The sequence below is a fragment of the Agelaius tricolor genome, unplaced genomic scaffold (genome assembly GCF_023055355.1).
Source record: "Agelaius tricolor isolate 1412-34295 unplaced genomic scaffold, bAgeTri1.0.p SCAF_2, whole genome shotgun sequence".
NCBI lineage: Eukaryota > Metazoa > Chordata > Aves > Passeriformes > Icteridae > Agelaius > Agelaius tricolor.
The window spans coordinates 19,392,698-19,415,287 of record NW_027269262.1 but is presented as its reverse complement, the minus strand read 5'-3'; the positions used below and the strand labels follow the sequence as shown (position 1 = coordinate 19,415,287).

Sequence of the window (22,590 nt, the reverse complement as noted above, 5' to 3'; positions counted from 1 at the left end):
AGCCACATTTCAATATAAACCAGTTTAGCTCCTCCCCAGGTTAGTAAGTTTGTGTATCACCAGCATTTCAGAGCTCTTCAAAGGAAGCTCAGGATGGACATGCCAAAATCATATTTTAACTTTGCAGAAGGACACATTTACAGGGAGTCAGACTATGATTCAATCAAGAAATACATGTTTTTTCCCTGAAAAACCCTCTTCAGTACTCATCAACAATATTGAAAAGTTAATCATAATCAAACTATAAAAATAGGATTTTCAGTCTATAAAAATTGTCAGCCTTAGATGTTTTGTGATCAGTAGGTGTCCTCATTATTAAAGTAACTAAAGTTTCTGGAATAAAGCCACAGATTTTGTCAGCAGAACAGAAAAGTTAATATTACTTCTGAAATACTCAATCCATATACTTTAAAATGGATATCTAAAGAGGCTTCTAAAACTTCCCATTACAGAGAGAAAATAACAATATTATTTGAAGTTTCTAGTCTATCCTGTCAGAGCAGTTAGCAATTAAAATCAAATTAGATTTGACAATCAGGATTTCAACTGCAAACTCATTTTGGGTAATTAATGTAATTAACAGTCTGAAACACAGAAAACAATGTATTAGCATCATGAACATATTGTTTGCTCAGATGAAGCATTTTCACTGTGCTGTTTAAATGCTGTGGCTTTTGCTTAATATACACTACAATAACTGTGTCATGTTACTGATAGAGCAGGGGGAGGAAAATGTCTAGATTACTGTCAATTTTTTTAAAGAACAAAAACTTAATTAACAGTTATACACATTCAGTGCTTACTATTGTGAAGAGCTACACACAAAGGTTGACCATCTACATCTAAAACTCTCTCATTGCAGTATGGAAATACCAAAGCTTGATTATATGCCAAACAACCCTTATTGTAGACAGTAAAACCTCAAAGATTGGCAAGGACAATCACCCTTTTGGAGAAAGAGCATTTCCTAAGAGAAAAGTTCTTTTAAGAGACATATGATTCAGAAAAATGGAACAAGAACTCTGGAGCAATGTATTGATACATTACAAAAATATATATTGCATTAATTATAAAGGCATAACAAAAGTTGTTGCCACCTCATTGTTAGTCAGTACAAACTCCCAGAAGTGTGGTAACTTAAAAATGTAATGCAATGTCTAAAAAAATACCTGTATCTCATAACACATTCTTTTTGTTTCCCTTTTGTTTCCTCAAGAAAAGAACAAAGTACAAGCTGAATCATATGAGGAACACGAGTAAGATTTGCTTCGGCAAACTTTCAGAATACTGTGTCTGTTTTTACTACCACTTACTCCACAAATGATCACTGGGAATAAGTCAGTCATTGTCACAAAACACTAAATATCTACAGTTCAAGCTAAAGAAGTTATGTGTCAAGATCCAGTATTATATCATGAGAAAGGGCCAGGAGACAACATAATCAAATGAAATTAATTAGCTCTGTCTAAAAACCAGCTTTGTTTTCTAAGCAAAGGTCATGAAAGGTATTGGCAGTCTACTGGAAGAAAAGGAGATTGCAAAACTGAATGGAAAGTTTTTCTTCTGAAGGAAAAACCTCCAGTATTACTATTTCAGTGGTTCCTAAAAAGTGTAAATGCTTTTTCCAAACATGGATAAAAACAACATTTATGTCAAAAACATTGCCTTTTTTTCCCCTCCCCACTTCTTTTCTTTAGTTACCTTGGCTGGTGTAGAAAACATAGACGACAGCAAAAATCCAGCAAAACAAATCCATTAAATACATATATACCTTTTTTTCTTTTTTTTTTGGACAAGGAATGGTGAACACTCTAGGTATTTTTCATTAAATTTCAGAGAATGTACAAGCTTTTGTTCTAAATCCAAGTGCACTATAGAGAGTATCTTCTGCCTGGTTTATATACGGATTCTTTCAGCATTTCAGGGATCTGTGTTGCTTTGAAAGTCTACTTATGTGAGCTTGAGTGTTTCTAATAGCTAGCAAACTGCGTCAACGCTAACTCAAGGGAACACTGATATGTTTAAACATGATACTATTATTTTCATGAAGCCCTGAATTTCACAATACTTCCCTTTATAGAAGTAATCCTGCATACTGCTACAACACACCATCACTCTACAACAGTCTCCTGAATGGCCTTCATTGGCTTTTAATTCCATTACTACGAACAGGAAGCTGAAATTAGTTATACAAGCAGCTATCTTCTTTCAGCTCTACAACATGTACCCTGGTGACCTTGATTGATCACTCAGCCCCAGAATTGTGCAAAATCTGCCCTCATTTCATGCAGCAGGAACCCACCCTCAGGAGGCTGCACTGGAGCAGCTTACAGGAACTTCTCAATTTCCTTGCAGAGTTATTTGCTATCACAGCCCTCCATGTTACTGACGTGTTCCACTCAGAGCAGAGATCCCCTCAGTGTGCCCAGCTAGTTCTGCATATTGATGATGATGATGATTTCAACCATCCCAATCTTTGATCTCTGTTCTGATAGTAAATTCCATTTAGAGATTAAATGTTTTGCTGGTCTGAGTGAACAGGTACAAAATGAACGCTTAAAAGCTACTTTGAGCTATTTGAATTAAAAAATGCAAAGAGCAGTGCAGATGAGGCAGGATGCAAGACAATGATATAAAATGGTTTTATATTAGTTTTAGTAGCAGATCAAGCATTGCAGAAAGTAAAAATTAAAAAAAAATAATTCAGTAGCTTAAAATCAACAACTACAAAACCATCTATGATATTACAGAAAGACTGGGGCTTTACAGCAACAGCAAAATGAAACACCCTACAGGAACTGGAGAGATGAAACACTAAATTGGCTTTTCCCAATGTTGGCAGAAGCTGATTTTCATCTCTTCATTTTACTGATAAAGAAAGAGTAGAAATGCCTATTGTTTTCCACCCACAGCTTGGAAAACAAGGCAATTTGAGACTCTGAACTCAGTGATTTTTCTTCCTATCACAAATGATCTATAAGTTTCATTACTCTATGATCTTTGAATCCTCAGGCAGAAGTTCTGTTACATAAAATAAGCCTCCTGGAAACTGAAACAAAGCCAGACATGCACAGAATTCCAAGAAAACATAAACATCTCAATAGAAAGCCTTATTGAATTTTTTTCTACTTATCTGAGCTCTGCCTGTAGAGCTGCTACCCATTGTCAGCTTGCCAGCAGGTTCTATAGTCATACAATTTGTTCATTCTCAAGCGCAAGTACTTTCCGTAAAAGCAAAACAAAACAAAACTCAAGCAAAAAATCCCCAGCTCTTCACAGTGAAGAACCAAGCAATCCAAACAATTCCCCCTGGCAGTGTAAACCATTCTCTTTTCAGTGTCTGTTGTGCTGGAAGCTGGTTTTCATGTTCCTCATATGCTTGTTTTCTTACTTCACTGGAGGGCAGGCACAATGATGTAACTTAATGAGGATTAAGGTAAAAAAATTCTAATATTTGTTGTTCTCATTATTGAAGGGTCATAATAAAAAAAAGGAAATGTCTAAAACCTTGAGATGAGCTGATTATTAGCAGAGACTTATGTCACTGAGGCCTCATTTGCAGGTCATAGTCATGATTAGTAAAGTAGCTAATTTATTGTTCTTTGCTCTTTAGGGATGAATAAAATAATTCAGTAGTTAGAAACATATAGATGGTAAGCGTGGCACAACTGTCGAGTTACAGCAGAACCACATGGAAGCTGTGATTGCTCCTACAATGGTTTTGTTTTCACAGTCTTTGTGAAGTATACTGCGCAAGTCAGAGAAGAAGTTCTTTTAAAGAAAAGTATGAGAAGATAAAAATATTGGGAAGGAAGGGTTCCTAGTGACTCAGATTACAGTTTTAGACATATTTCCATTATAATACAGAAAACCTTCCATGTAGCAAGAGCAATTTTTGCTAGACAGGAAGACGACTCAAAATAGGCACACAGGGTTTGGTGCTTTTTTTCTGTTTAAAGTACAATATGTTGTAACATAAAGCTTATGACCACAGCAAGCAACTAGTACATCCAATTGTTGGCCATATCCTGAGGTAGCTCTAAAATTTAAGCTTTTTTTTTTTTTTTTTTCAAAAAAGGGGAAATAAAACACAAAACAAACAAAAAACCCAAGAAACTTCTAAATTTTATATTTGCAATAAGTACAAAAGTGAAGCAATTCCAGAAACTGACAGGGGTTGAGTCAGTAAAGTGTCCTGCAAAGGACTTTGATTTCAAACAGTTGCCTGCCTCTTTTGGTATGCCAAATTCAGTAGGCATCTTGATTACTTTGGGAATTTCTTAATCACTGGAACATAAAGTTGTGTCTTTTTGCTGACTATTGCTCGGTATAATTATTATAATGCATAACAGAATGAAAAGACCAGAAGCAAAATCAACTTTTATGGAAAGAGCACACATAGTCTTGTATGAAAACAAGACTATGAAAACCAAAATTGATAAGAAGTTGAAAAAAACTCAGGTTCTGATCCTCATTCTCACTGACTCAGTACAGAACTTGAGACTCTCTCTGAGATTCCTGCCTTGATTACTGACTGGTTTTGTGTCTCTGTGCCTTCCATCTGCAACCTGAAAGGTTATGCCCAACAAAACCATTTTTATCTCTCTGCTTTTTCATACTTTTAAATACCTTTTTACATCTATTTATTTTATCTGCCTTTCCCCCCCCAAATTTTCCTACTGAAGAAAGGAGAAAAGGAAAAAGAAAACAAAAACAAACAAACAAACAAAAATACAAATGTCAAACCCACAATGTTAGGAATAATGTAAAACAAAATACATTTAGGTTTTTTTAAAGACAAATTTTAAAGAAGAATTCTTGCAATAAGATACAGGTTATAATTCTAAATATCTAATTGTTCATCTGAAAAATTTTAAAACCCCACCCAATCAACCAAGTTTCAAATGACTTTAAACATTACACTGAATTGAAAGGTAATATCTATACTGCAGAAATAGTAATATAGAAAAAAATTTTGACTATATTACATTCTCTTTCTATTGGTATATAGGAAAGAAAAGGGAACATGAACACAGATTATGTAAATTAGAATTCTGTCTCTATATTAAGTTTTATCATGTATTTTACACAGGACTTAATATCGAATCTAGAGCTACTTTCTTATTTTAGCTGAAGGGTAAATCAACTGAACTTGTGTTTCAATACTTCTGTTTTAAAGGTGGCTTTGTCCTGGCCCTCCACACAATCACTTGAGAGGTTTTCCTTTTAACACTATAATTATCATTTTAAACAAGGCTGTAAAAATGTTAATAATCAGACAGAACAATATACAGTTATGACACCAATACCAACCCTCTAATTAAAAAAAAGAAATTGCTTTTCTGTCTATCAAAAGCTTCACGATGACTTTCAGGCTTGGCATGCTCACTGTGAATATACTGCTCTCTTTATTACTATACTATAATAATGGCGAACAAAATGATTTCATAATTTCATAATAAAAAATACTAACATCACAAATTGTTTTAAAGTCTTACATTCATATTTTAAATTATAAGTATTTGAAGCTCTGAGCAAAGTCCTTTGAAGTCTAATAAAATAAACTTCTGGTATTACTATTCTGGTATTAATTTTGGTATTACTTTTATTAAGCAAAATAAGTGAAAATTTTGGTATTACTTTTATTAAGCAAAATAAGTGAAAATTTAACTTTTTTTTGTTAAATGTAATAAAATGCAGTTATGAAAAGAATATGTTGGAATAATATTGCATTGTGATATTGAGAAATACATTCATTACTCAGTTTATGTTTCAAAAATTAATTCAGAACATAGCACACTCTCAAAGATCTCCGAAAAATTAGTAACGATAATATTTCCAAATGTTCATATCCATAAAAATTTTCCTTGGCCAAATGGCATGTATGGTGCAAGCAGGTCATGGTCCATAGAGACAGTACTCTTTTGTAAAGTGAGAGCAGCTAACTGCATAAGTGAGGAAAACCATGTCCAGCTGCAGACAGGCGGGCAGGCAGTGCTGGAGAATGAGGGCAACAGCAAATGGAAATGTTCATCTAGAGACATCATAAGGCCAACATTTGTCTGCTCTGGAAGAGCAGACAAATCCCACAGCAGTGAAAACTGAACTGTTGGGAGAGCTGTTTCACCAGAAGACAGTCAGGTACACACTGAACTTCCACGATAAACACCTAGAGATTAACTTTCTTCCATTTTTTAAGAGTTTTTTTTATTTGTCTACCACTCTATTACTGAATGAAAGAGAAGGACCACAGACATGAAAATCAAGCTATACATCATAGTGTTGAATCTAGAAGAAACAAGACTTTTCACAAATTTTCAACTGAAATAGTAATAGGATTGAAGCAGACCACATTTTTATCCATAAACTGGTAATGTCTCACAATCTCTAGTCTATGAATATTCAGAGGAGATTTGAGAATCCTATTTCCTATAGGAGCTATAAGGAGAACTGCAATCAAGCCTTTTGTACTCAGTACTGCCAGATAGTCCCTACATTTCACATAGCTGCAGACCAAAAAAAAAAAGGATGCCTCAAAAGCTGGAGAGTGCAAAATTTTATCTAACAAACTATTTATGTCCTCTTCAGTGCAACCTCAACCATTAAATGAAATCAACTAATCAGGTGTCCTATACATCTTTCAGTTAGATAAATTAATGATGGGCAGGGAGCAAATCTTTCCAAAACAAACTAACTATACAGACCTATTTGGTAAATATATCTCTTTTAATCAAGTGTAGACCTCAAATTCACTAAATATCAATCCAATATTCAAAAAGTCATCCATTTTGGTAATTTACAACCATATGGGATGAAGTAAATTCTGCATCTTTTTGAGTTTCTGCATCTGACAAACTTCAAAACAAGGACAAAGATGAAAATATGATGTAGAATTCTTAAAATACAAAATATATACTCCAATATTTTATGTATCATATTGTGTTGAACTCTCATTCTTAAATTTTCTGTTGTGACCATCAAATTATCAGTTACAAAGCAAAAATTAGATAATCCTCTAAAAAATATCATTATGTTTTACATTTGTGGAACAATAGGGCAAGGAAAAGCCAGCATCAGATGTGCAAAGTCTGGTTTAGGAGGCATTTTCTGTTCTATTTATAAGAATATCAATCTATTAATAAACCAACAGAGCAACAACCCATTTCATATAAGATATCATCTAACTCAGTCAGTAGTTACACCAATCCTAACACTTATTTCCATAATTTCCATAAAAGCTGGGATGTGAGATGTGCAGTATGGGAAAAATCAATAATGCATATAAGTACTGAAAAAGTTAATAATACAGAATAGTTTCAGAAGGTAATTCCAGGAAGGAGCCCATAATGCATTCGACAACCACACATAGTTCTACGGCTGTAATCTCTTCCAGCTATCAGTGATGCACAAATTTATCACTCTCCACACAAAGACTAGCAGAGCTTTTTTTGATTTCACTCACACAGGTCCTCCTATCTACTTAGAAATCTACTAGGTGTTATCACCTGTGACAGTGACCCACCCACACGGACCAGTTTATAGGCTGCCTAATTAAACACTTTCATTTACTTGAAATATGATATATTTATTGGAAAGTACCCTGCCAATAAAGCATAAAAAGAGGGCTTGCTTTGTGGAGGGTTTTTTTGGTAACAAGTGACCTTTTGAAACATGACTATAACCTCTGTATGAAACCCACAGTATTTAATATTTCAGTAATAACTGCAAAAGTAAAATTTTCCTAATTTTAAAAGTCAGGAAAATAAATAAAAAGAAGAAAAGTATTTAATTGCCAAAAGAGTTTATGTGCAAGTACCTTTCCATGAAAGAATACAACTTCTATTACATGAGTTATAGTTTAAGATATCTTCATCTCCAAAGTATAACCATCGTGTAGGGGCATGTCTCATTATTTTGTGGCATTCAATGCTTTCAAAATGAAATATCTCCTGTAAGTTTGTAACTGTTTAATCAGGAGGGGAAAAATGATTGAAAACTTTGATTACACAACCTTCAAGATCAAATGATGAATCTCTTGTACTTCCCTCTATTGTGTATTATAGAAATTGAGCAATTAACTGTAAGCAAATATTCATTATAGTTGTCTGGTAATTTATATATGGAGTAATTTCTCAGAAAGTCAAACATATCAGTTTTAGGCTATTATCACAAATCTTATTCATATTCTCTCTGTGTTCTCATTGCTGGTTTGAAATTTTTAACCTGTATTTCAACATAAAACAGTCTCTAACATTTCGATAGGTTTTTAGGAAACATCAGTGACATGAAACAAAATTATGCCCTTTTTCAGTCAGATCTGTCATACCTTTTTGTAACTAAAAGAGGTGCTAAGATTCTGTTGGTAATACACAAAGCCATTTCTTTCACAACCAGCACGACCATTTTTCATAGGTAAATATCAGCAAAAAAACCTAGTTGTCTTTCCACCTTAAACAACTTGTGTGGCTCTGTGACCATGGATCACACTGTTGTATGGTTTAATTGTGTCTGCAGAAGACACATTTTCTTCATTTTCACATTTCTTTGAAACAACTGTAGCTTTTACCATTGTTCAATTTTAAAGATACACCAGAATTATTTTTATTACGTAATGCCATCTTAGAGTCCAAAATGCTGACTTCTTCAGGACAAAGCACAGAAAAAAGCCTTAAAGAAACTATTGTTTTCTTAACTGATCTACTTTTCCATTTTTTTTATGGTTCAGTTTTGGGATTTTTTTCCTTTTTTTAAAAGAAAGTTTCCCATTGCTACATTTTAGGCGATAGAAGTAGATGAAAGAGTGGGAAAACAGGTGGAAAGGAAGATGAGGGTGGAATGTTTCACGTGGAAATGCAACTTAACCAACTAAAAATGAATAAATTTTAGTCTCAACTTCAGCTTAGGATCACAGCACTAAACATCTTTCATGTAGGAGGATAATACAAAGCATTTTATTTGTTTGCATTCCACCACACAAATACTTATCTGTGAAAAACATGCAGTATAAAATAAAAAGCCTGATCATAAAAAGCAATGCTAATTACTATTCTTCTAGATGGAATAAATTTACTGGAAAATTCACTTCAAATTAATTTTTCATTTCATTTAAAGATTGAAAACACTTCCTCTTGAAGTTTCTGATGATACAAAGGAATTTTTGGTTTTAAAACTACTTTGTAATCACTGTTTGAGGTCTAAGACAGAAGGTGATCTAAACATCAGCAAGAAGTTCTTGGAAAAGAGCAAAGTGTCTCATACTCATTTATTCAAAAGTCCTCCAGAAGTGGTAAAAAATTGCAGCATTTTTCTTCAGTATTCCTATTTCTTTACATCACAATATAGCTTTTTTCAGTTTACAAGCAATGTGTCCTATTTAGAGCATGAATCAATCTCTACCAGTCTTTGAGAGCGTCCTTCAACTCATTCTTTCATGTTTTAAGCAATTCTTAAGCTGAAAGCAAGGTAACTTATTTTCCCAGTTCTACTCTGTGGCTTTAACCCCCTCCTATGTAAAAAACCCAGAAAACATTCAGATCACGTAAGAGTGATACAGGGTAACATCCTTCTGCATTGATATTCTGCTGAACCTGAAAGAAATTTCACAAAGAACTCTGATAAGACCTTCACCTGGAAAATTCCAGGGTCTGCTATGAAAAGTTGAGTTGCTACCCACATTAAAAATTCCACTCATGAGCACTCTACTCACTTAGCTTAGTGTCCTTATGTAGAAAAGTATTTATTGATTACAAATTAATTAATTTTAAAAAAGAATTTTTTTGGCATGCCACGTGCTTCTCAAGCAAAATAAGGTACTCAGAGGAAAACATACATATTAAGAGACAAAGAATAAAACATGAAGCCACTGCCACAATTTTATTTGCAATACAAAAAAATTTTTGGTTTTGGGAATATTAAATGAGAACATTCTCTCCCTTTTTTTCCCTCTTTGCACTTTGTGAATTGTATGTTTTGTTAAAAAGCAGTTACTTCAGACATAATTACATGCAGAAAACCTTTTTCAGTCAACAATTACAGTGTTCACTGTCACTCTTCAAAGATTTGATAATCAATACAGCTTTCCCTTATTTTTGAAATGGATGAAGTAAGTTTTTTTCTAAAATGAAAGACGCCTAACAGAACTGAAGAATTTAGCACCCATCCCAGATACCAGGAAAAAAAGTATTCTTTCAGCAGATCTTAGATCTGGCATGAAAGGAAAATATAAGAACGTGTTCCTCAGTTCATTAATAGAAGAAAACAAAAAAAATTACTCAGCTCTTCATTTTTTTCTGTCTTCTCATGTATAAAGCCTTACACTGGTGTTCTCATTTAAAAAATTATACTTAAGTTCTCAGTTTTTCTTCTTCCCAGTTCACCCAACTTATTGATGGCATTTAGAGTTCTGTATCATTTCCCAAATATATCAGATGCAACTCCTTTTCTGATGACAGTTTTGTCCAATACAAATTATTTCTTCTTTTCCAAAAGCCAGCAGGCCAGATATTCTCACCTCACTATGCCATGTCTTATTTATGCCCATATTTTCTTTTATTGATTTTGTATTCTTTTGTGTGAATTGGGATTTGACCAGATTCTTTCAGAATATTCTTTCTCCTCAACAATTAGAGCTGACAGCTAAATAAAATGTAACTCTTTCAGGGTTGAAATTATGGCAAGAGATATTTTTTTGCTGCTTGCTACAATACAAAGAAATATGAATAGAAAAGGAAAATGTGGACTTTTTAAAAAGTGTTTACATTATTTTAAAGTGAAAAATGCCCCAAAACCAGTTTTGTTACACTATCCTTGTAAGGATATGCTTGTACAGATGTAGTGCATTGGGTGTTTACAGGGCAAGTCTGCTACAGGACTTAGTATGCAAAGTAACTCTTTTTGAATAAAAAGGGAATTTATGTGTAAAAATATTCATTAAATAGTAATTAAAGCAATCCTAGAATTAGGCAATGGTTTGGATTGGAAGGAACCTTAAAGATTATCTAGTTCCAACGGCCCTACCATGGACAGGGACACCTTCCACTAGACCAGGTCACTCAGAGACCCATCCAAGCTGGCATTGAACACTGCCAGGGGTGGGGGATCCACAGCTTCTCCAGTGTAACCTGCTCCAGTGCCTCACCACTTTCACATGAAAGAATCTATTTCTGATATTTAATTTAAATCTATCCTGTTTCAGTTTAAAGACATTGTCCTTTGTCCTAGCATACACACCATTGTCAAAAGTCCCTCCTCAGCTCTCCTGCAGAGTTCCTATAAGTACTGGAAGGGTGCTGTAAGGTTTCCGTGGAGCCTTCTCTTCTCCAGGCTGTACAAGCCCAGCTCTCTCAGCCTGTCCTCATAGGAGGGGTGCTCCAGTCCTCTGCTTATCTTCATGGCCCCCCTCTGCACTCACTCCAATGGGTCCATGCCCTTCTTGTGTAACAGTAGGTTATGATACATCTCAGTCAATGTGGACATATTGCTTGCAAAGTTCTTTCAGCCTTTGACTAAAGCATTTTCATAAAACAGGAGTAAAATCACATAGCAAGTCATGAGTACTGCTGCATTCCTTCTGCTTACTTAAAGCAAAGAATAGTATCTCTATTCTCGTTTGTATAAACTTGTCATCTTCAGGATTAACTTCTGTCCTCTGTAAAAGCTAGTCTGAATTCATTTCTACTCAAAGAGAATTACCTAGGACATATCAGAGGTCATAACTGTTGCTTGTTCCCTCTTATGTGAACAGTCTTTTGTTATTTATGTATAAATGCCATTTCTAATTAGCAGATTCCCACACACCTTTTCTCCTTGGTGGCAAAGCTACAATACACCATTCAGATAAACTAGAAAAACCAGCAGAGATTACAAACTGGCAGCTGTCATATAGACAGCTGTGCAGCACCGCTTCACTCAGCAGACTTTCCAGGGGTTCACAATCAGTTATTCACTCTATTTTCTTTAGAAAGAGCAACTTCTGAAGTTATGTGCTATTCTCAGACAAATATGTTGTAAAAGGCAGGAAGATTTAATACACTCTGTCATCATTAGTATTGATAAAGATTTAAGAGGCTGAGTTTCAGAGAAAAAGGTAGCTGGAAGAAACTAAAACAACTGTTGTGCTTCCTTCAATTGAACAAAGAGGAACAAATTCTAACTTTGGTGGTCATTAAAGGTATCACAGTGCCAAGTATTTAAGTTTCTCCTGAATACTTATATTTATGCAATATATATATATTACTGAATTTAATTGTATTTGAAAGTATTGCCAAAGTTGCAATCAAAATCAGTATTTTTCGAGCTTGATGGCCTGTGATAGAGTGACCTTGGCTAGCTACCAGACACTCACCCAGTCACTCTCTCACTCCCCCTGCTCAACAGAACAGGGAGAAAAAATAAACATGAGAAATAGTTGGTTACACTCAAGGTATCAAAGGAGAGCAAATATTTTGACCCTTTGCCATCATTTTTCTATGCTGAATAATATAAGACTCAAATGGAAAGACAGAAGTTCAATTAATCTGACAATCATTTTACAATGGAATATAGAGGTAGTAACACCTAACTTGGACAGGAAGGTAAGCACTGTCTTTCTCTACCTTTTCTGCTGATATGGCTGACTTTTTAAAAATGTGATTGTTTCTGCTTATAAAAAGCAGAACTTTTTTTTCTCCTATTCATTCCACTGGAGTTGTTTCAAACTCCAGGGCTGGGCTATCACTTTTCAAATTATATCCCAGGCCACACTTCTAGGCAAAATATCTGAAAATACTTTACAAACATTTGTTCACACTTCTTGTTTTGGAGGCAGTCATTAAATATTAATGATCTCCTAAAAAAGGAACAGTACTATTAACTTCATTCCAGAGTAGTTATTCTTAAAGCATTTTGCCTCACTGTTATCCACTTCTATCTATTTTATAACATTATGATTTTTTTTCCTACTAATTGTTTCCCACGGTACATTGCATCAAGTGCATTGCTGACGTAGAGACATAAATCTCTAGAATTTCCTTTTAGGTATCAGAAAAGAAGTCAACATCATGTAAATCCTTGCTGCATTTAACCTGAAATAGGATTTATGCCAACTTGCCAACCAATAGTTCATTTTATTGCTCCCAGTTATATCTGATGTTTCAGAGTATATTAATATTTAGGGAAATGTGAAAATTTTTAACTTTATGAAGCACGTCTTTGTGAACAGTTGGAAAATAATATTTTCTTCCCATTACCTTTTAAATTTTGTCACAGAAGGACAGTGGACTACTAAATAGAAATTAAAATGTTTTCATATTGAGAATCTGACATTTATAGTAATAAATTTCATGACAAGAGCTAAAATTGCATTCAGTTCTTTCATTATTTGGTCTAACAAGGCCTTAATTTTTTTTTCTCTTAATGAGCGTGGTTTTTTTGCAAATGAAAGTATCAAATTCAAGTCCAACTTAGAGGTAAAATGTTTAAGAGCATAAATTTAGATCTGTAAGTTAACTTTGTCTGTGTCACATAAAAGCATATTTGGGCTTGACTAAGGACTGTCCAATAGTGATTATTAGATAGCAATTGGGAATTGCATTAAAACTTGGCACAGACACAAGTTGCTCAGAAAGAGTCTGAAGAAGTAATAGGTAATTTGCAGGAATATGTATCCATTTGGTTTCCCTTAGAATTTCCACAGCTGATAGCAAAACCATTGAGTTCAAAACCAACATCACTTAAACTGGAAGATGAAAGTAAGCAAATGTAAGCTGATGGATCAAAGTGTTGTCTTCAGCTGCTTTTGTTTTTCATTCTTGTTATCCTTTACAGACATTACTGAACAGCAAAAATATGTTTTCTTTTGATGGGATTTTCTGGAATAGACAGCATTAAAATAATCTTGCACTAGAATTAGAGCGAAATATTTATTTCAAAACAAAAACTAATTTGCATTCAAAAATAGTTACTTTTAAATTATGAATGAATTTGGCTAATTTTTCTCAATTCTGAGAAAAGGTTTGAATAAGCTTTGGCATAATTCTGAGTCAATACTAATTAAGTTATTGCTTTATTTAAAAAATCCAACCAAAGAAACAAAATGATGAAGGAACAGGTAAGTACATGATACCTTTTTTGACAGTGATCCCACCATCATCAGAGAAGCTGACAAAATAATCATAGGTCTATAAATCAGAAAAAAAGAAAACAAAATCTCACTTCCTTGCAGAGGAATGGCTTACTCATTTATTTTTAAGTCAAAACATTCAAACAAATAACCAAAATTTCTACAATAAGTTGTGAAATGGCCTAACAAAGTGTCCAGAGCAAAAAGGTCTAAAATGATCAACTTACCAAAAGATAATTGGTAAAATACTTCAAACAGCACTTTGAGTTTTGTAATTGATATCTTTGACAATGTATGCTGAAATAAATACAATGAGTTGATGTAGTGAGATATTTTTGCTTGATTTCACCCCATTGTCTCAGAAGCACTTGAAAATCAAAAAAGCGAAGAAATTATCAGAAAATACCAGATCTAGCAGACATAAACTATTGCCATTCAGAGAATGTAGCATTGACAGAACTGATACACAAGATCTAAGATCAGCATTATAAATATTTCAAAAGAAAAATAGACTCAACATTAAAACTAACAATCAAACCCCTGCTAACTAATGACCATTCAGAAAAGAAGCATTCATTCAGCACCTGACAGTGTTGGAGGTCTTTAAAATCAGAACAAGATGTAATTTTCTCTCAATTTTGCCAAGGCAAACTCCATCTAAGACTTGAAAAAATATTCAATTACTTCTAGCAACAGTAGAGGAGTATAGCTAATCTTTGTCTTCCAAGGGAAAGACCAAACAGTAAAATGGTATAAAAGCTAGAACAAAATTAATTCCATGTATATAATTCAAGTGCAAATGTTATCACTATCTAGAGCTACAAATCACTGTAAAACAGCATAAAACCCATGAATTTTGAATAAGTGAAGATAAATACTTGACTCGAATAAAACAAAATATAAAATTCATCAACATTGAGTGGATACATCTTGAAAGTATGTACTGATGTCTTTATGATAATAAATTACCTTTCCAGTAATTAATTACAAATTTGTCCATGTAAATGAAACAAGGGAAAAAAAAAACTTCAGTGAACAGGAATTCCACAGTCTGAAGCAATGGAAACTGTAATAATGCAAGAAAGTTCATCTGCTGTTACTGACTTCCTGTAGTATTTGCAAAATATGATCTTCATAACAGAGAGATTTAACTACAGGAGAGACTGTAAATAAACTTTTTTTCCTATCATGGACCTGGTATATCAAGGCAGCATTCCAGAAACGAGGCATATTATCTGAATTACCCCTAAATGGGATCTGAATGTCTGTTGTCAAATAATGCCTGGAGTCATGAAGACTGCAGTGATTGCAAAATGGTCTTGTTGCTTCTGGTATTTATTAGTATTTATTTCGTGTGGTCATGAAAATCTGTCTTTAGTACTCCCAATGTATTTTTAATAAATTAGTGGTCCCAATCACTTCACTTTCTCCTATTTGTAGGATGTACTACTGCTTCTATATAACCACAGATATTCTTATCCGTTTGAAAAAAGTGAAGTTGTGTCTGCATTTGATTTTAAAGACCAGACAGTTTTAACAATTTTACAGCTTTTATACAGTCACTGACCCACTGCAACCAACTTTCTTCTGTATGTTGCAATCACACATTGAAATGAAATGTGTGGAATTGACTCTTTCCAGTCATATTGCCATCCTACTCACTATGGGAACAGTATCATTTTCACTCATTTTCTTATGATTACATACCAGTCTCAATACTCAGAAAAGGCCAATTGATATTGTTGGGTGCATGTTTACAGATGAAAAAGGAGTATCATTAATCTTTTTCTTAAAGAAAAAGTCACTTTTTTTTGTTATACACCTGCAACCACTACAATTTAATATTAATGAATGCACACATATAAATGGAGACCCCAATGAATACTTAGGGGTTTTTTTTGCTCTGCCTGACATTTCAGAATTGGATTGAAAGATACACTTCTGACATAAATAATAACCATATCTGGCAACATTCTGTAGCCACAGAATACAAAACTAAAGGGGGTAAGAATCCCTGAAAGCAGAGATGTACCAAAAGCATATTTTATTTTTAAATTCGTCATATATCTCATAATAATTTTTACAGAAATAACTTCTTTATATTAAAAAAAAAATCAGCCATCCTTAAAAAAATTACTCAGTAATTCTATAATACACACCCATTTATATTTTTCCTAAATTTAGTTAATAAGGAATTTATCTATTCTGTTGATCTGATTCTCATCTACCTTCTCCCCATAGCATATTGGTACTTTTGGCTAAAAACACGCAACAAAATATGAATTTAGACTAAAGTTTTAACTTAAACAAAATGAGAAAATTTTGAATTAATGGTGTGGTTGATTTTCAAGCATGGTGATAGTGTCAGTTTATGTGGGTTTAATTTTGTTTTCAACAAAATGTACTTCTTTCTGGGCAAGATACATTGTCCATATGTATCAATCAGATCAATCAATGATTAGTTACTGGAATACTTTTTTACTGGAATCTTACAGAATTTCTGAAGAAACAGCCTCTTTATAATTTGTTCAAGAACAAGCATAAAAACAACATATAATTTAAACATTCATTCATATCCTCTCTATATATTTAACCCTATGCATAAATTTCTCATTTTTTACCCAACAAAGTTTATTTAAACTTGGTGCTTTCATTTGTAGAAATAGATCCTTGGTATATATCACAGTTGGACCCTAAGTGCTGGGAATAATCAGCTTTTATTTTGGATAAAGTCTCCCCCCACCCACATCTTACAGGAAGGTTTTCAGCCATTTCAGAAATACACATGGAAGATTTCACAGTATCAAAGAATCTTGATCCACCACAGCATGTCTCAAGAGGTAACAATATCAGGAAGAACATTAATACTTATGAAGAGGAACAAAAGTTCAGATAAATAATTAAAAGAGAGAACTTTCAGGGACTAAAAAGAGAAATATTTTATATATATATATATATACATTGCACACAGTTTTCTCCCTGTCTCAGAACACAATCTTAATAAAAAAGTGACAATTCAATGTGACATGAATTCTGACATTTCTATGTAGCAGGTTTTTTTTTTTTTTTAAAAGCAACACAAGCAAGTCTAAAAAACTACTGTGTGGGAGTTGATGCATGCCTCTGGTGCAAACTCTATGTAAGTCTGTCTGCCACAGACAGCTATGTGAGAAGCCAAAGCTGTGAAAGAAATATTTTTACTTTTTGTAAAAGAATGGGTGATAACTTTTAGTTCAAAATTTTATTCAAATATGCATAAATTATTCAAACCACATACACAGCAAGAAAGGAAGCAAAGCATAAACTAGGTTTACTGACACACAATATAATCATATGTATAAAAGAGTTAGACAGTGACCACTTCATTCTCCCACACTTGAACTAACCTATTCTACTTATGATGTGTATTTCTCTATAATTTCTGTCTTGTAACTGCACAAACCTCTCTGATAGTATGAATACTGTGATGAGTCACTACCCATTTTTATGAAAAAAAACCAAACAAAAAACCCACCAAAAAAAAAAACCAAACAAAACAAATCTCAAAATAAGAAAACCTTTTAAAGCATCAGAACAACTCAACTCTGTCCATGTGAATTTTGCCACTGTAATTTTATTGTGTCATTCAATGAGACCACTGGACACCACTGGTAAGTTTTTCATGTTCTGATGCTGTATTTCTTTTTGCTTACATTTTAAAAACTACTGTGTTTAAACAGATCAGAACATAACAGAATACTTATGCTGCATAGTACCTTTGGTTTTCAATAGAAATTAAAAAAACATCATCTACATTAAGAAAAAGTTAAGTTGAACTTTTGTCAGCAGAAATAAATAATTCTGGCAAATATAGAAAAAGGAAAAAACTGACTAAGAAGACGACAAAAGTTCTTTGGAGGCATATTAGTGGGGAAAGTGAAGCCCAAATGCTCAAACATGCACATATATGGCAATATTTCACATAATTCTGAAGTTTTTCACCTGATAGATATTGAATTACATAATGTTCTATGTAGTTGTGTAACAAGCTGTTTTGAAAACTTATGTACCAACAGGAAATTCTTGAACAGACTTCAGGAGTGGATTACAGAACAGTCTGAAAGATCTGAATTCATGAACAGAATTAACCAGCTTGACTTCGAATCACATTGAAGACGGTAGAAAAAATAATGATTTTCTTTCCTTTTTTCCTCAGGTAAGCAGAGCTCAACAGTGGACTGTTTTGAAAATATTACTGCCTCAGGCAGTATTATCTGTGTTCATAAGTTGACTTATTGAAAGATAAGGTTATAGGGGAAAGATAAATTTTATTTTTTGAGGTTCCACAGATCTGCAAATTACAAGTAAGTTAAAGCATATGAACGTCTGCCACCATGTCTTGGGTTACAATGTAAGATGCAACCAAAAGTATGGATCATCCCACTGGCTCTTAAAACCAGGTGGTGCAGTGTTCTTTGTCTCTTCTATGACCCATCACTCATAACTCCCTCCGAAAGAGTATCTTCTGTTAATGGGCTCTTAATGAAGCCTCACTGCATGACTCCAAAATTACATCATCCCATCATGAGATGTGCTACTCAGGGGAGGAACCAAGACTTCCTACCTGAATATAGTCTGAGGTTTAGAACACCACAAGCAACCTTATCCACTGAAGTTGCAGAGGACAAGAGCTCTATAACCACCACTGGATCTTCAGAGGAAGATCAAAACCTTCTACAGGCTCACTGTTTCAAGAGAACCATATCTGTCACTCCAGGAGGGCTTCAGCCACCATTTAGTCAGACTGCTACTGACCCTGACCAACAGGGTATCAGGGTGTATTCTGCCCCTGTCAGTGTTTCTGCATTACTGCACTTATTTTAATTTCCCTATTAAATTGTATTTCTGATTTGAGATCTCCCACTTGTTTGCTTTCAAACTAGTACACACAAGAAATTAATAATCAAATAATAAAAAGAAAAAGAAACATTTTTACTGGTTACCTAAATGCTCATCTGATTTGAGTTTTAAATTTCTTTCCCAAGAAGACCTAGATACTGTCTGTAAAAGCAACATCTTGAATAACAACAAAAAACAAGTCTAATATTTAAAATACTTTTTAAAAGCAAAGTGCCCATATATAGCCCTAACATTACTTGTAATCAACTATAAAATTTAATGAAACTGATACAAAAGAGATGCATCCATTAAACTTAAAAAACATATTATCAGAAGTGAATTCAAGCAGCTGCCATGCTACTTAGGACAAGACGACCTACTGGGTAGATTTTGATCTCCAGCAAAGAGGATTCCAGCCAGCTTCTAGATAATGTGAGTGAATGTTCATTATTATCACACTGAAAAATAATTTTTTCCCTTGAAATTTTAGTTCATTTTCTCTTGTTCTGTTATCAGTAAATATGTAGATTACTGATAATTAATTTTTTTGTACCAGCAGTTCTCAGTAGGTTGCTGTGCACTAACATGCTGTGACTACCAGAAACACCAACAGTGGAAATATTAATTTCATACCTACATTTCTAAACATCCCTATTATGTTCAGTTTTAAAGGCTTTTTTGCTTTACATTGAACAAATGCAGGTCATCCAACTTTTTCTTATCAACTGATTGGTATTTAAAAACTTTCTCACTGTGTTCAGGTGTATAATGTCTAAATTGCTTCCAGCTCTTTAAAGTACGATGTTTTGTTTTATATAAATTTTATGGTCTAACTTTCCTGCTTTCTGCAGATTTATTACACTGACTTTTGCAGTGTATGTGGGCCAAAGAAATCCACTTCCTGTGAAAGGAAGAATTTAATAGCGGATGAATTTAAACCTTAAGACTGACCAAGTAACTATGATTACCCCAGATTTTATTATTATTATGCAGAAAAGACTGCTGTTACATAAAAAGACCCCTAAATAATGAAATAGTGACACAGTGAAACTTCATATGCAGATACTTCCTTGCATTCTATCCCTTAGTCTTTGACATTAAGATCATTCTTCCTCTGGTCCTTTTGAAATTATGAAAATGGCTTCTTCCTCCTCACTGTAGGACCCTCTAGGGATTATTTCTGTATAACTCCTAATTCTATACACCTTGACTTATTCACTGATCCACATTTCTCTATGACATCCAAATGTACACTTTAAAGCATATTTTACATACACTCATTACTTCCCCACATTACATTTCTGGTTTCCAAACCTGTTTTTTTCCAAGGCTACATTCCTTAAATGGTACTTAATGGCCCACTGGTGAGTGTTTCATAGCTTTGGACACTCAATTTCATATCTATATTCCTTTATCCTGAATTTTTATTCACAGGTCATAGAAAAAATGTTTGTCATGAAGTAACTTTTGTTACTATTACCTATCAACTATAGAAATCTAACTACTTTATTTACAGTACATACTACATTATTAGCAGTACATTTTACACCATATGAACATTTAAGGCTTAGTTAAAAGTGAAAAAATTAGTACAGTTTCCTGACTATTAGACAATATCTAACATAGTAAACCAATATTCAGGAAAGCCTATAGCAAGTCTAGGCAAAGCAAGCTTGCAATTCCTAGCCTAGAGACCTTGCAGACAACACAAAAGGCTGTAATCCAACTATTAGCAATAGTAATCCCTGTGTCTTCATAACACTCCACATAAAATATTATTAGAAATAAGAAAAGTCAAATGATCATCACTTAGGTGTATGAAATAACTATCACATTGTATTAAAGAAGAGAATAACTAATGAGTGACACTCACTGTCAATCTGAGAGTTTTTAACCCACAATGATGTAAATTACTCCTCCCTAGAATGCATAACTCATAAAGGAGAACTCTCACCTCTAGAAAGGTGTCTCTGTCTCTCTTCAAGCCTCTCAGGAACCCTGGGCCAGTCCCGAGCCGGCAGACACCGGGGGGAGCAGCCTCAACACGGCCGACAGTGGGGAGACACTCTCTGTGTGTGCCCCGAGGGTACTGAGGGCACCTGGGCTGGCAGGGAGACACTGTCTGTGTGTGCCCCGAGGGTACTGAGGGCACCTGGGCTGGGGGGAGACACTGTCTGTGTGTGCCCCGAGGGTGCTGAGGGCACCTGGGCTGGGGGGAGACACTCTCTGTGCCCCGAGGGTGCTGAGGGCACCTGGGCTGGGGGGAGACACTCTCTGTGCGTGCCCCAAGGGTGCTGAGGGCACCTGGGCTGGCAGGGAGACACTGTCTGTGTGTGCCCCGAGGGTGCTGAGGGCACCTGGGCTGGCAGGGAGACACTGTCTGTGTGTGCCCCGAGGGTGCTGAGGGCACCTGGGCTGGCAGGGAGACACTCTCTGTGTGTGCCCCGAGGGTACTGAGGGCACCTGGGCTGACAGCAGGGAGACACTCTCTGTGTGTGCCCCGAGGGTACTGAGGGCACCTGGGCTGACAGCAGGGAGACACTGTCTGTGTGTGCCCCGAGGGTGCTGAGGGCACCTGGGCTGACAGCAGGGAGACACTGTCTGTGTGTGCCCCGAGGGTGCTGAGGGCACCTGGGCTGGCAGGGAGACACTGTCTGTGTGTGCCCCGAGGGTACTGAGGGCACCTGGGCTGGCAGGGAGACACTGTCTGTGTGTGCCCCGAGGGTACTGAGGGCACCTGGGCTGGCAGGGAGACACTCTCTGTGCCCCGAGGGTGCTGAGGGCACCTGGGCTGGCGCCTTTGCAGCACAAGAGACACCAGAGACATCGGTAGAAGAGAAAGGGCCGACTCCGAGCAGGGGTTAATCCAAGGTTTTATTAGGATCCCAAAGGAGCTCCTGCACCTCAGGGGCCTCCTGCCGAGAGCCCCGGGAGATGTGCCAAGGTCACATTTAAAGGGAGGTGGAAACCCAAAGTAGATAACATTTTACCAACCAATGAGTGACCCTAAGGGATGGGTGCTGGGGGACAGACATTTAGGACAGTGAATGGGGCAAGGCTTGGGGGGCTGATCCCTGGCCTCTGGCTGATCACTCAACAACTTGGACCGAAACTTCTGGATGGAGGGATGGGATGCTGAGTGATTGACAGAGAGCCAGGGTGGGGGTTTGGGGATGATCTCATCCCAGGAGAGGGATAACACAGGTAAAGGGAGGGGGGTACAGTCTGGGATAAACCATTTGGGAAAAATATGGGAATACAAAACAAAACTACTTCAAAGTATTACAAAGTATAAAAACGCACTACAACAGAAAGGAATGACATTAGGTTTAAGTAATATATATGCTAGAAAAAATTGCATCACACACTGGCTACAACAATCTTCTCATGCAAAAAATATGCCAAAAATGCGGGTATAACTTTCAATAAGGATAGAATTTCTCACCGAGTACTTTTAGGATTATCATTGAGAGATCTTTTAACTAGGGATTCTCACCATTGTGGAAAAAAAAAAGTCACAAGCAGTTGCCCTCCCCTGCCAAAAGCATATAAAACCCCACCTGAAATTTGTTTGCTTATTTTTTTATCTTCACCAATATGCCTAAATAAACATA

The 22,590-nt window shown here is 35.3% G+C and overlaps 1 protein-coding gene across 6 annotated transcripts in view; it reads right to left on the bottom strand.

The window, feature by feature from the left end:
• Positions 1 to 22,590, bottom strand: part of CDH18 (cadherin 18) — a 494,422-nt gene that overhangs the window by 321,699 nt on the left and 150,133 nt on the right. The window contains exon 3 of one of the 6 annotated variants that reach the window (XM_071453812.1): positions 14,102 to 14,156. The exons of the other annotated variants lie outside the window; for them this stretch is intronic. The gene's annotated coding sequence lies outside the window, so the exon portion shown is untranslated. The remainder of the gene's footprint in view (positions 1 to 14,101; positions 14,157 to 22,590) is intronic. 6 annotated transcript variants of the gene reach the window in all.